Source organism: Sceloporus occidentalis, unplaced genomic scaffold, assembly GCF_023333645.1.
Source record: "Sceloporus occidentalis isolate IW3139 unplaced genomic scaffold, rSceOcc1.0.p SCAF_2, whole genome shotgun sequence".
Taxonomy (NCBI): Eukaryota; Metazoa; Chordata; class Lepidosauria; order Squamata; family Phrynosomatidae; genus Sceloporus; species Sceloporus occidentalis.
In genome coordinates, this window is record NW_028316982.1 from 54,321,850 (window position 1) to 54,336,727 (window position 14,878).

A 14,878-nucleotide genomic window follows, 5' to 3' on the forward strand; every position below is an offset into this window, starting at 1 on the left:
AAGATTATTGCATTAATTTCCCATGCAAGCAAAGTAGTGCTCAAAATTCCACAACAAAGACTTTTACCATATATGGAGTGAGAAATGGCAGATGTCCAAACTGGGTTTGGGAAAGGACCAGGCATTAAGAATCATATTGCAAACATATGCCAAAGATTTACAGGAAAAAATCAGCCTACACATTATTGTGTAGATATTTAAAAACTATCGATCACACTTTTAAAAATGGGTGTGCCACAACATTTAATTTTCCTGGTATATAACCTGTACTCAGGACAAGTGGTTACCATTAGAATAGGGAGAAACAGAATGGTTTCCAATTGGCAAGGGGATCAGGCAGGACCTGAATTTTATAACCCTATTTGTTTACGTTATATGTTGAATGTATTATACATAAATCAAGATTAGACTTGGAGGAAAGAAGCATGAAAATTGGGCGAAGGAACATCAACAATTTAAGATATGCTGTTGATACTAGACTACTAAAAGAAAATAGCAAAGCCTTGGAATGATCACTGAAGTGTAAAGGCAGGTTTACAGCTGAACTTTAAGAAAACAAAAATACTTATCACAGATGATTTACATTACTTTAAAGCAGACAATGAAGGCATTGAAATATTGAAAGATTTTCCACAGCTTGGCTCAGTCATTAATCAGAATTAAGTATGCTGTCAAAAAATCAGAAGACCAGGACTTGGAAGGGCAGCTATGAAGGAAATAGATAGAAGTGTAAAGTTTAACAACTGGAAGTGTAAACGTGTATCACTGAATACTACAATTAAGATTGTCCATGCCATCATATTTCCTGTTTCTATGTACAATTATGAAAGCTGGACAGTGAAGAAGGCTCATAGGAAGAAATCAACCCATTTGAAATGTGGTGCTGGAGATACAATGGAATGCTAAAAAGAAAAATAAATGGGCCCTAGAAGAAATCAAGCCTGAATTCTAGAAGTCAAGATGACTAAATTGAGACTGTTGTACTTTGGATATATCATGTGAGGACATGACTCACTAGAAAAGGCAATAATGCCTGGTAAGGTAGAAGGCAGTAAGAAAAAAAGAAGACCACATGACAGATGAATAGATTCAATCAAGGAAACCACAGTCTGGAAGACCTGAGCAGGGCTGTCAATAATAGGGTGACTTAGGAGGGTTTTTCATTCATAGAGTCACCATAAATCAAAGTCAATGTGACAGCAGTTAACAACAACAAACCCCTTTTTATGTTAGTTATATAAACAGGCTATTTCAAGATAGCTACTACTACTACTACTACTAATAATAATAATAATAATAATAAGGCTTTATTTATATACCGCTTTTCCAATGATCAAAGCGGTGCACATCAAGAATATAGTTATATTCAGTTTAAAAAACATAAAAACACATCCGAAGATCTATCAGTCAATAAAGTGCAATAAAGTGCAATTCTGTCAAGAATAATGACTACAAAGAGTCGGGTGGGTATGCTAATTGAAATAAATGTGTCTTCAAAGCCTTCTTGAAGGCATCTACAGTGGAGGAGGCTCGAATTTCGTCAGGGAGGTTGTTCCACAGAGTCGGTGCTGTCGATGTATATGACCTCTTGTGAGTTGTTGACAATCTCACTCTCGGACATTCTAATAGATGTTTTCCTGATGTTCTGAGAGTGCGGGGCGGATTGTGTGGGAGAAGGCGCTCCTTCAAGTAGCTCGGGCCCGAGCCATGTAGGGCTTTATAGGTAATAACCGACACTTTGTATTGAGCCCGGAAGCTAATGGGCAGACAGTGAAGAGATTTTAATATCGGAGTTATATGGTCTGCCCTGGATGTTCCAGCGACCAGTCTGGCTGCAGCGTTTTGGACTAACTGAAGCTTCCAAACCTGGTACAAAGCTTCCAAACCTGGTACAAAGGTAGCCCCATGTAGAGCACATTGCAGAAATCTAAACGAGAGGTTACCAGTGCATGCACTACTGTTTCAAGGTCCTTTTGGTCCAAACAGGGACGCAGCTGGGGTATCCGCCGAAGCTGGTACCAAGCACTCTTGGCCATTGCATCTACCTGTGATGACAATTGTAGGGAAGAATCCAAGAGTACTCCCAGACTGCGAACTTTGTCCTTTAGGGGGAGCATAACCCTGTCTAGGACTGGATGACAAATTTCCCTGCCTGGACTTGGGGTACCTATCACAAGTACCTCTGTTTTCTCTGGATTCAGCTTGAGTTTGTTTTCCCTCATCCAGCCCATTACTAGAACAAACCATTTTGCTGGACAGCAGTATTGAACAAACAAGAGTGATCTTTTGCCATTTAAACGTAAGTATTACTGATAATTCTGAATTCACATACACAAGAATAATACTTGAAGTTAAAAAAAATGCAACTGATTAGCTCTGTTGAGGCTCACATAAAATTCTTTCATTTCTTAACACAGGACAGATTAAAACTAGAGGAGACCTTGCCACTATGTGTGAGCAAGAATACAAAACTAGGCAAAACATACTAGACAGTAACAATGGAGAAAAGGCTAATTTCTGAGGAAACTGATCTCAAAGTATGATTGCATTCTTCTGATTGGGCTTTACTATATGTGTAACAGTAAAATGCAAAGGTTATTATAAGGCCTGAACAGACAGGCCAAAATAAAGGTGCTTCGTGTCACTTTGGAGGTATGCTGTTTAAATGATGCATGTGTCCTAAGAGTCCAGAAGCCGCACCAAAGCCACACTCCAGTCCTAAGGAGCTTCTCGCCTCTTAAGATGTATGCATCATTTAAACAGCATACCTCCAAAGTGACCTGAAGCAGCTTTATTTTGGCCTGTCTATTCAGGCCCATAATTTCGGGCTTTTTTCCTTTCACGCAAACTAGGATGCACGGGCATCCAGGATATGTGCCAAAAAATAATACTACTGTAATAATAAAAAAGGCTGCCATGGAAGAGCTCTTTGCTCAGACACCAAAATTCAAAACTAAGTATATCTCTGTATTACAACTACCAAAACAGATAAATTCTGATATGAAAATATGAAAAGCAGCAGGACAGATTATCTCCCAGTGAGCCTTATGTCACCCAAGGAAATGGAAACATTATTTTATAAACACTAAATATTTTGTTTATATACATCTTATATAATGTGTAAGATATTTAGTACTGTTTCCATTTAAAGTATTTTCATGCTCACCATCCTATAGCTCGAGAATTGCATAATCTAATATCACAGGAAATAAGGTTGCATAATGATGTGATGTGACAGTAAACACTGTTCTTAAAAATTATGCTGAGAAATTAAAAGCACATCCATTAAAATTATGGATACATCATCAATTTGATATTTAGAGTCTAAGGCATTTAAAAAAATATATAGGACAAGCATGAGAAGCTTCTATCGCCTGTCACACATTAATCTCTCACCCACCAAGAGGATTCCACTTTATATTTTCTGAATAATGTCATGAATACAAGCCAAAATCAAATTAGCAGCAGTATTGCAGTAAACACATAAGCCCACAAAACTGGAAGATATAATTTTCTCGGTGTTGACACATCTGTTGAGTTTTCAGTAAAAACCACTCAGCATACTTTACTTGTCTCCAATTTATAAATACAGAATATCCAAAGATTATCTTTACAATTTCAGTTCTATATAGAAATTTTTAAAGATAATTTTCAGATACCCTGTACTGTACACCTACTGTACTAAGTGGAATAACACAAACTAAGTTCTGTTTGCATTTATTTTCAGAGTGGCGTGAGGAGTGAACTCTCAGGATGTGAGGAATGTACCATGGATGCCACTAACATTCTATGAATACATTATCCCTACCTATTAGTTCAAATCACCTCAAAATGCAAATATTCTTCTCTTACATATGCAGGGGGGCACTAACTGATCTTTAGACATATACCACTATCTCCCCACTATCCAAGCTTATGATCCAAGCATGCTTACATTTAACAAATTAATGGTTAACAGATTAATTTATTACTACTAATGCATTTAGGTTTTACGTTAATTATTGTCAACAGCATTAATATTTTATTTTAATAGAAAGAAGACCTGAACCTATTGGTAAACAGGATTGATGTTAACAAAATTTAATTCATTAATCATTAAGCTTGCTTTCTAAGTGAAAGTGGAGAAAGGAGGAAATAAAGAAGCTAATTATTGGGTTCAACTGCTAACTCATGAACTGCTGCTGAGGCAGTGAGACAGCAAGAGAGGCAAACAAGTGACTGGGACAGGCAACAGGGCAGAACAAATATAGAGAACAAGAAAAGGGAACATGATAGGTGGCCAATGAAATTTGGACAGACAGTGAAGGTCAGATATAGGTAAAGATAGTTCTTTAACATGAATGTCTAGTTGTAACCGACTGTAGAGGGTGGTGCTCATCTCTGTTAATAAGCCAAAGAGCCAGCATTGTCCGAGGACAGCTCTAGTAGTCATGTGCCTAGCATGACTGCACCAAACACTGTTACCTTCCCACCAAAGTGTTACCTATTTATCTACTTGTATTTGCATGCTTTTGGACTGCTAGGTTGGCAGAAGTTGGGACTAGTGACAGGGGCTCACCCCATCATGCAGCACTCGGGCCGAGGAGAGTAATTATCATTAAGACAAAAGGATGGAGATGAGGGGCCTTGAAAAAACAGGATGAGCTTGGGAGAGGAGAAGAGATAGCACCATGCAAGTTTTACCTTCCTACTGAACTTATGGCTTGTTTAAAAAGTAATGATTGGTATAATTATTAAAATGATAATTAATGAAACAAATTAACCCTCGCTGTTATTACCCCCCTCCCATATTAATGTAAATCAATTCTCACAATGACATGCAAATGAATTTGGCACCCATATTCCAAATTTTCCCCAAAACTATGCATTTTGGTAGGGAAATTACAGAAACATCTAATCAAGTGGCAGATCTATCCTCATCTCCTCAATGGCTCTCTGTTAGTGTGGTCAAGATGCAAATTATGTATCAAGTGGATCAGGACAGCACAGATAAGTTTTATCCCAACTTTTCTCCTAAAAGGAACATATGAGATTAGTCTGTGAGTCAGTAAACTACCTGGGATTATGGGAACCTGTAATGGTACAGGAATCTGAACACAGTTTGCTTGGTAATCTAACCACTATACCAAAACTGGACTGTAAAATTAGTCACATGTTTATTTTTCAATAACTGAGAAACTGTTATGGCCAGTCACAAGGAGGATTCGGAGGAGGACTTGGCCCCTCAGGTGCATGGGGAACCTGAGGCTGAGCCAGGCTCCAGATCTGCCCTGCCAGGTCCCAGCTCTGCTCTCCCAGCTCCTGGAGAGTTGGCTCAGCAGTCCAGCCTTTCCCTATCAGAGGTTCCAGGCCTGGGAGACATAGAGGAGCAAGATACTGAGGTACCTACCTTCAGCCAAAGAAAGACTGAAAGGTCGTGCCTTTGACGTTCCCAAAGGTTAGCTGAGAAATGCTCATTAATCACCCAGCAGCTGCGATAAGGAGCTGGCCTGATATAAACACCTGGCAGACACCGAGCCTCTTTGTCAGAGTCTATCTGTATTCCTTTGGTGAAACCTGCTTTCTCTGACTCCCTCAGACTTTGTTACCAGACTCCTGCTTCCTAGACCTCGGATAGACCTAGACCTCTTGACTTTGGACCGGACTCATTGACCTACTCTCTGGCACTCTTGACTCTGGACTGGACTTGTGGAACTGCCCTCTGGAACACTGGACTGGCTTTTCGTTTTGCTCTATCAGACACTGGACTGGTATTGTGCTTTCGGAACTGTCTGAAGGCTGCGCCCAGCGAAGCAAAGCGGAGCTCCTTCCTGGTCCGCGGAAAGGGCGCACTAAGCGCCCTGGCGCGGACCGACGTCACGTCCGCGCCGCCCCGTATAGAGGCAGCGAGGTCGTGACGTCGTCATGGCGGCCCCCATGTGGAAGGGGGGCCGCCATTTTGTACGGACTCAGTCCGTACTAGGGTTAGGGGGGTGCGGAAGCACCGCACCTTCCTAACCCTAGTACGGACTGACTCCGTACTTTAATGGTGGTGTGTAACCCGCCAAAAATTCATCAAGAGGTTTAAATTGTAAATTTTAAAAGATGAATTTTAGAAGTGGATTATGTTAATGTGTGCACATCTTATTTGTCTCTTTAAACTGATGTGTGCTTTAACTGATGTTGTTTGTTAAATGTTGTTGTTTCCCACCTCAATCAATGGGGAGAGGCAGGTAAGAAATAATAATAATAATAATAATAATAATAATAATAATAATAACAACATCTCCACATGGTATGCTGCTTCACAATACTGACACATACCTGCTCCTTCAGTTGGGAGTGCAACAATGATGTCATGGACTTTTTGTAGAAAATGTTTTATGCATTAAAATAATTCAGTTAATTGTGTATTAAATAAGAGAGGTAATCAGGTAGAAGGGGCTAAACAAACAGAATGTTGAAACTGAGAGGTGATTGGTGGAATATTTGAAGGGATTTGAATAAGGTCGGTAGAATAAAGACAGCTGGTTTGGGGGTTGAGTTGCAAGTGGAGAGTGTGGTGGAGTAAATGTGCACTCAGGCCCTATACAGACTGGCCTGAAAGGCCGGCCTATGGGCAGAGTCAGGGCACAGCATCCTGATGACATATGCCCTGACTCCAACCCCATGGCGCCATGATGCCGCAAGCCACTCCAGATGGTGCGAGGCACAGTGCTGAAGGGGTGCCATGCAGCCACACTGCCATGGCTATGGAACTCTTTGGAGGGTGCAAAAAGGAGCCACTTTTTGCGGCTCCTTTTTGCACCTTCCAAAGGTTGGGACTGTGGTGTGAGGTGGCCTGATCCTGATCGGGCCAGGAAAGGGGCGGCATTCCGCCACTCCTTGGGGCAATCTGTAGAGCTCCTCAGTCAAGTTTAGTTATTAATGAGCAGAGTTTAAGCATCTGAATTAACTAAGAGTGTGCGAGTTAAATATTTGCTTTAAATGTATTAAATTATTAATCTGTTTTGTTTTGTTCAACTTGTTATGAAGTATGCATAGGGATCTTGCAGCACCTTTGAGACTAACTAAAAGAAAGAAGTTGGTATATGAGTTTTCGTAGACTTGAGCCTACTCCCACAGATCCCTCTGTGTACTGATTTTCCAGACTAACAGAGCTATGTTTTTGAATTCTGTTACTAACCTATTGTTTTTCTGTATCATACATTTTTGGCCTCCAAGGATTATGCAGTTGGTGTCCAGTGAGGACAGAATATATAAGGGAATTTGAGGGCATCCAGTACGTCCCCACAGTTGGTGGCCACAGAATTGGGACAGGAGGAGAGCCTTACATTAGTGGCAAAGATGGGAACAGGGAAAGCCCTCATTCTTGGTGATGGCAGTGAGATTATGGAAGCTTTCACATACAGTGCCTGTGAAGATTTAGGCAGAATGTTATATCTGGTGGGGAAGTAGTGGAATAAGGGTCAGGGGTCTCATGGCAAGTCAGAACAGGTTACTAACTCACTTGCTGGACTTAGTTCCACTGAATCTCCCATCTTGTTGGGGCTGAGCTTCAGTTTACTGACCCTCATCCAATTTACCAATACTTAAATAGTCTCACCTGACTGATGGCAAGGAGAAACAGAACTAGGTGCCATCAGCATGCTCTCTCACCTGTGGCTTTAATAATGACAACAGCTTTAAATCTTTTAAAATCACTCTACATGTGTTAATGAATTCATCAATGCAAGGGTATCTTTATTAGTACCTAACTTCTTTTTAAAAAAATACTGCACGGTTGCAACAAGGTCACTGTTTTGTACTTATTGCATTTCAATCCCCTCTGACCCCACTGAATACCACTATGCAATTAGTCATTTTTAGCTTCAAAGTGTGAGAGAGCTCACGAAAAATGGTTTGTGTTTAATTTTACTCCTTTTTCTGAGTGTTGGGATTTCTGTGCTAAATTTTTAAATATCAGTGTGGAGTCATAAGGTTTCATAGTGCTTTGTCCTGACTAAGACAGTCACCTTTTACTTACTGAAATTAATAGCACTTTAATCATGCCTAACATGTCCTACTGACATCAGTGGGACTAAATCACAACCAAAGTAGTCTGGGTCTATATAGGCTTGAAGGTCAAAGCTAGAACTTTTATGTAATGCTGCATACAAAGTTGAAAAGTGATTCATCCAGTTGCAAGTAGTATAAGAATAGGGGAAATCCTGGCCTCTGCAGACCACAAGGCATTGAAGAAATGTAATACACTTTATCAAAAATCTATCTGAGGAGATTAATTAGATGGCAATGTTAGTATTTTGGAAGTAATGAATATATTAAAAAACAAAGCAAAGATGACTGAACTATCTCTATTATAATCTGGGAAGTTAAATACAAATCCAAAACAATTTTCAAACTGTTACAGTAAATACTGGAAAATATTCTTAAATTACAAAAAAATAGATTTAAGTTAATTTTGTTACAATGAACATTTGACATGCACTTTCCATTATTCTGAAATAAGAGAGATATATGTATATAATGATTAGAAAAAAACAGAGAGAGACAGGTCCCAAAGCGGTAAGTGTCTCAATGGATAAAAAGGATAGGCTGTGGGTTTTTTTGCAATCAAACAACTAGTTTGATACTCTTACCTTCTATTCCAGAAACTGTAAAAATACAGCCACCAATTCAGCAAAATAAATGCAGGAAAACACTGCTATAACTTGGTATAGACTGTTAATGAAGAAGAATAGCTCAGACCCTTGTCTCTAAAGTGAAGCCTGCCATTGCTGTCTTCAGTCCTGTTATCTGTATTTTTCTGTTAAATTCTGAAAGGGATAAGATGCACAGCCTCCCCCCCCCCCCCACTATGTTTAACAGCAAGAAATACCCACTGAGTTTAACAGGAAGTAGTGCATTCATGCTCCAGAATGAACATCACACATTGATCCCCCCCCCCCCCCCCCGTAAATAGAAATCTACTGGGATTGTTTTTCATGTACTAACTATACTCTATGTGAAGAGCAGAACTTAACTACATATTTTCAAAAATTACATTGTTAAAAATATAGCTATTACTAATACAAAGCATATGTTGCTGAAAGTGGCTGGCTTCATACCAATGAATGAACTGATTTTAATCATTATTTTAAATGGCTAAAATTAATTCATTCACAGAAATGGAAGCAGCTACTTTCAGCAAAAAAAAGCCTTGTTAACAGCCTTATCTGCCCAAAACATATTGACACACATATTTCAGATGTACTAACATGGCACCAAAGCTGCACCAGCAGACAAGAAGATTACATTTTCAGAAGGGGGTGGGGAGAAGCCAACTGCTCTGAAATAAGAGGATGCAATGATTTTCCTCAATAGTCACAACCTTTGCTTTTTCAGATAGCTATTCAAATTCATTCCATCCTGTTTTCAAAAGAGTCAATGACCATGGCACAACCTACAGAGATGTAAATGGAACAGGTCTATAGTTCTACAGACAAATAAATGGATAAGCAGCTGCAAGATACAGAAATATTCTTGGCTTTAATATGGTGTCTTTCAGCATTTTTTCCAGTCCACTCACACTCCAAATGCACCATCCATCTGTTCCTCCTAAACAAATGGCTAGAACGCAACACCGGTCATCCTGCAAACATAGCCCCCAAAGGAAGACAGATTTTTCTCAAAATACTTACATTGATGGATACATTTCTATAATCCTGCTCCATTTTCTCATGTTATGAGATGACTGGTAACACACACACACATACATATACACCCATGCAAACTGTGCAAAATACAGCAAGGAAATTCCACCCATACAATCCTGCAAGCCTGCTGCAAAGGAGAACATAGAAGCTACTGACGTCACGGATTCATGAATGGATGTATACGGGGCTGTTTTAGGTTTCAGAACAGAAGCTGCTGTGGTGTGTGCTGGAGGTGGGGGGAGAAGAGAGAAATGGGACAGCCAATCAGGAACAGGCAGTTATAGCTTGCCTTTCTTAAGAGAAATCTCACCACAGAAGGAGACGCCACCAATCAAACCCCTGCGACACAATCTCAAAGGGTTATGATACAAATCCAGCCAGCTGGGGAAGGTGTGGGGCAAGTGGGAAAGGATGATAATGAAAACAATGCTAAGGACACACAGTGCATATTAAACAACATGTCGAAATGAACCCCTGCTGCCACAAAGCAATGAAAACAAAAAAAGGTTCTCTACCATCATCAAATGTTACGAGTACAGTATATATATTTTAAAATATTTTATATATTTTAAAATGGTCTCCTGAATAGGTCTTGTATGACAAACACTATCAAGTATCCACCATCTGCTACAGGAAAATAGGTATCTACATATTTATCAGACTCAAACATTATTCATTTATATTTTTTTAATTTGTGTATGCAGTCCATAACAGTGCTAATAATGAATGAATGATTAAAAGTCAGTACCAGTCACTTTATTATTTTATTGTTATTATATTTATTTGTATCCCACTCTTTCCCCAGAACTGGGACTCAGAAAGGCTTCACAACATTTAAAAACAATACAATTAAAAACATAGAAAAGTGATACAGTTGGCCCTTTTTAGCCACAGATTTTTTTTATTCAAGCATCCACAGCTTGAAAATATGCCACAAAAGTATAAATTCCAAATAGCAAGCCGTGATTTTCCATTTTATATAAAGGACACCATTTTGATCTGTCATTATATTTAATGAGTATCCATGGATTTTGTTATCCATGGAGGAGCCTGGAACCAAACCCCAGCAGATAACAAGGTCCCACTGTACATTAAAACAGAATTGAATTGTTAGAATATTAAAAGAAATTACTTATTAAAAGAATAAAAATACAGTTTAAAAAAATTAAAAAATTATCTTAAAAGACTTACCTCAGTTTATTAACAACCTAAAGCTTTAATCACTGCTGGAAAGGAAATGACTAAAACTAAACTAGTATTATAAATAAAGCTGCTCCACAATGCAGATTACATACTAATAAGTATTATAGTATCACTTCTTCTCATAATCACTATATCCATATGGAAAAGCCATGTATTTCTAATTTCTCATCAGTATGACCATATGCCCCTTGGGTATCCCAAGTTCAAGGGAGTCCCATGGCTACTTAGCTACTTATTGGTATACCTACCTGTCCTTCTGTAGGAGTCGATCCCCAGCAATATCAGACCTTTCCTACCTGCAGAAACAACAGATCTTCCTGCAGCAAATACAGAATGTATTGTAGCACTACCTCTGGAATACCCCAGTTCATTTCATTCCCTGCCTTTAAAGTACCTCATTTTAAACCACAATAAACTTAATCAAAGGAAAATGATTTATTCAAACAGACATTATATAGTGATAAGGAGCAAAAAACAAAATACTACAAATGAAGGAAGGGAGAACAAAAGCTTTCCTTGCCACTAGCAGACCATTCTGAAACTCCAACCATCCTCCATGGAGCGAGGAAGCAGCATGTCACCATTGACATGCCTAGTCCAAAACAATGATAGGGGGATCAAGAACAAAAGTATATAATTAGGTGGATCAGAACTACATCAATGACCATGCAGGACTAACCCACTCATGTACAGCTGATTCTTTAGAACTTATACCTGATGTTTACTTCTTGGAAATAATATAATTATCCTGTAGAAAGATACCAAAGACTGCCATTCATTTATGGTTGACATCTCAGTCTGTATAGCGGGCACACTATATGCGGCTTCCAGTTCATGTGGAAGCCATGTGTCCATAAGAACAATGGCGCATGCGCCCGCTGCGCTCACTGCCCCGCACACCATTGTTTCCAAAGGGGCACAAGCATACACAGATTTTCAGAATGGATCCCCCACATAAAGGAGGGCCCAACAAGCTGTATACTCATTTTAGCAACCTACAGAAGGATGCCAGGCTGAGTTGGCCCGGAGCCCCTGGCTGGTATTGAACTCACAACCTTGTGATTTGTGAGTGAGTGGATGTAGTTCAGGCATTTAACCACTGCACCACCAGGGCTCCAAAACATAACCAGAATCTGGGAGTTATAGTCTTACAAAGTATATTTTCCAAGTTTTGTATTAGCAGACAGTGAGGTTAGCCAATGAAGAAGGAGAAAGAATGGACTGAAAAACCATAACAATTCATACCATTATGACTCTGTAAAAAAATCTGTAACACTGTATTTGCCTAGAGACCACAATGAACCATTAGCGAACAGGGAAACACTGTGATAATTTAAGTAAGTTACAATGGAAGACAACTTGTCCATAACCCAATTTTCATATGTTTACATGCTGATTCCAGTTGTTCAATATCACTTCTATGATTTAATACTAAATCACTGTTGCTGACATAAGATAAGGCAGCTGACATGGCAGAATAAGGTGCCTAAGCTAATATTAAAGACAGTTTATACACCAAGAGCCTAGTACTAGGAAGGAGGGAGATGAAGAATAGGGATTTTATTTTACCAATTAAAAAGAGGTTACGTAAGGAACAGAATTAGTGAGACTGAGGAAGTAATGGGCTAGAAAAATATTCTAGTACATTTATTTAGTAGACAGATTATTCAGAGGGTGGAGAGTATAAAGCAAAATATCTTTTTAAAGTTTTCTAATAACAAGTCTACAGCAGACACAAGATACCTGTAGGAAAATTAAAGACTGGAAAGCAAGATTATGTTTTTGTCACAGCAAAAAATGCTTCCTTCACATTTGTCTTAAAGTGTACAAGGTGTGTCTGGGGGAATTATTTAGAGTAATAGTTTCAGATAGGATTCTATAAATGCATTTGCCAAGTTGCTATTGGTAACCTGGAAATAGCATTTATTCAAGAAATTCCTCCCCTGCCCTCACAGAAACTTGGAAGGGCCCCTCTTGCTTAGTGTTAGAGAGGAAAGATAGACCCTAAGGCCAGTTACATACCGGCACTTTAGTGCGTGACGAGCACGCACTAGGGTTACAAAAGGGTGGTGCTTCCACACCGCCCTAACCCTAGTGCGTGCCCGTCACGCACTAAACGGCGGCGGCCCTTCCATATGGCCGCCGCCGTGAGGATGTCACGGCCGCGCCGCCTCTAGACGGGGCGGTGCGGACGTGACGTCCTCAATCCACAGCAGGGCGCCTAGGGCTCCGCTTTGTTTCGCTGGGCGCAGCCTTCAGACGGCTGCACCCAGCGAAGCAAGGGAGAAAGGGGCAAAGTGGCCCCTTTCTCCTCCTCCCCGCCACCGCGGGGTGTCCTTGAGGCTTGAAGCCCCAAGGACACCCCTTTTCTGGCTGCGGGGAAGCGGCGTTTTGCTGCTTCCCCGCAGCCCGAAAAGTGGCGGATTGGGGCCTCAGCAGCTGCCGGTGTAGCCACTGAAGCCCCGATACTCTGGGGAAAGGGGCGGGTCCCAAATGGGCGGTCTATAACCCGCCACACTCTTCAGAGACTCTTTTGTCTGAGGCAGAAAGCTCAAAGGAAGGGAGTGGGGCCAAACTCTCAATTCCTGATAATCTGGTGGGAAATCTTGTTCCTTTCTCTCATCTAGTTTCCAAACTCCAGCAGTGTGGGAAAAATTACTTCACAATTCTACTGAACTCTCTAGAACTCAGGAAAAGGGTGGCACAATTGACCTGGCAATGTGATCTCAACATACTTCTAAGAGGTCAGTGATATTTTCAACACTTCTGAGAGTCTTCTAGCTTGCTATGAACTGAGAGATTAACCTCTGTCGAATCAAAGGGATCAGAAACATTTGTCAACTCAGGCCCTGGAAAGGTGAAAATCTACAAGCTCAAATATGGTGCAGGAGGAACTGCACCAGGAGAAAGAGAGGGTTTTTAAAACTAAACAAAAAATTAGAAATTCAAATATGAAAATAGGAGTCATAGCTCTTGGAGAAAGGAAATCGTATGCAGTGAGAAACAAATGACATTATTTCTACCTATTAATATTATTTCCATTCCAAATCTAATATTCATTCTGATACCTGATCATTGTTCCAGGCATAGTAGTATGCCATGTCCTCTTTAACCATAGGTTTGCTTGTCACGTTAGATAAACTAAACTGACACTCCATGCAGCTTCAAAAGAGCATGAGTAAGACATTCCAGCACTGGATTCCACTATCTGAAAAACAGCCAAAGAAAAAGTCTAATGAGATTTTTTTACAGCCCCAAGAACAATTCTTTTATCAAATATTTAATTTTAATAGGATAATTTTATCTCATCATCACTTTAATTTATATGAATTTTCTTTCACTTATTTAGTAAATTCAAAAACAAAGAAAAATGCAATGAAATAAATATTAAGGGGACAAAATCTTAGTAATTCCGATCATAATTTCAGGATTTCCTAGGAAAAAAAGAAAAATTATTAAAGTAGCTTAAAGGAAAAAGACAAAAAGATCATAAGAAAAAGAAAAGAAAAAAGAATACAAAGATGCAAAGTAGGATAAGGAAGAACAGGTTGCTTACCTGTAACTGTGGTCATCTGTGCCCTTACATAAATGAGTTTTGCACTTGATCAGAGACCTCATTTGGACTATTCTAGAGCTGAATAGCTTGGCAGGTACCCCACCCTCTCCTTAACAACCATGCATGTCATAGCTCACCAAGCTACTGTTCCCTCAGTTTCCAAGGCTGCATCCGCAGTGCAGAAATAATCCACGTTGACACCTCTTTAACTGCCATGGTTCAATGATATGGAATTCTGAGAATTTGAGTTTTGTGAGACATTTAGCCTTCTCTGTCAGAGCGCTCTGGTGCCACAACTACAATTCCCAGAACTCCGTATCACTGAACCATAGCAGTTAGTCAACCTGGATTATTTCTGCAGTGTGGATGCAACCATATCCACTGTGAAATTTACAGGGACCTGAAAATGGGGAGGTAGGACAGGTTTGTGTGACAGCACGGAAAA

General features: G+C 39.8%; 1 protein-coding gene across 5 annotated transcripts in view; it reads right to left on the bottom strand.

Moving 5' to 3' along the window:
• The window catches only part of MAP3K13 (mitogen-activated protein kinase kinase kinase 13), an 85,045-nt gene that overhangs the window by 46,339 nt on the left and 23,828 nt on the right, over positions 1 to 14,878 (bottom strand). For 3 of the 5 annotated variants that reach the window (XM_089509427.1, XM_089509426.1, XM_089509431.1), the window contains one exon: positions 13,946 to 14,085. The gene's annotated coding sequence lies outside the window, so the exon portion shown is untranslated. Of the gene's footprint in view, positions 1 to 9,659; positions 9,730 to 11,125; positions 11,148 to 13,945; positions 14,086 to 14,878 lie in introns of those variants that run through there. The other 2 variants (XM_089509430.1, XM_089509429.1) reach the window with 2 other exon arrangements.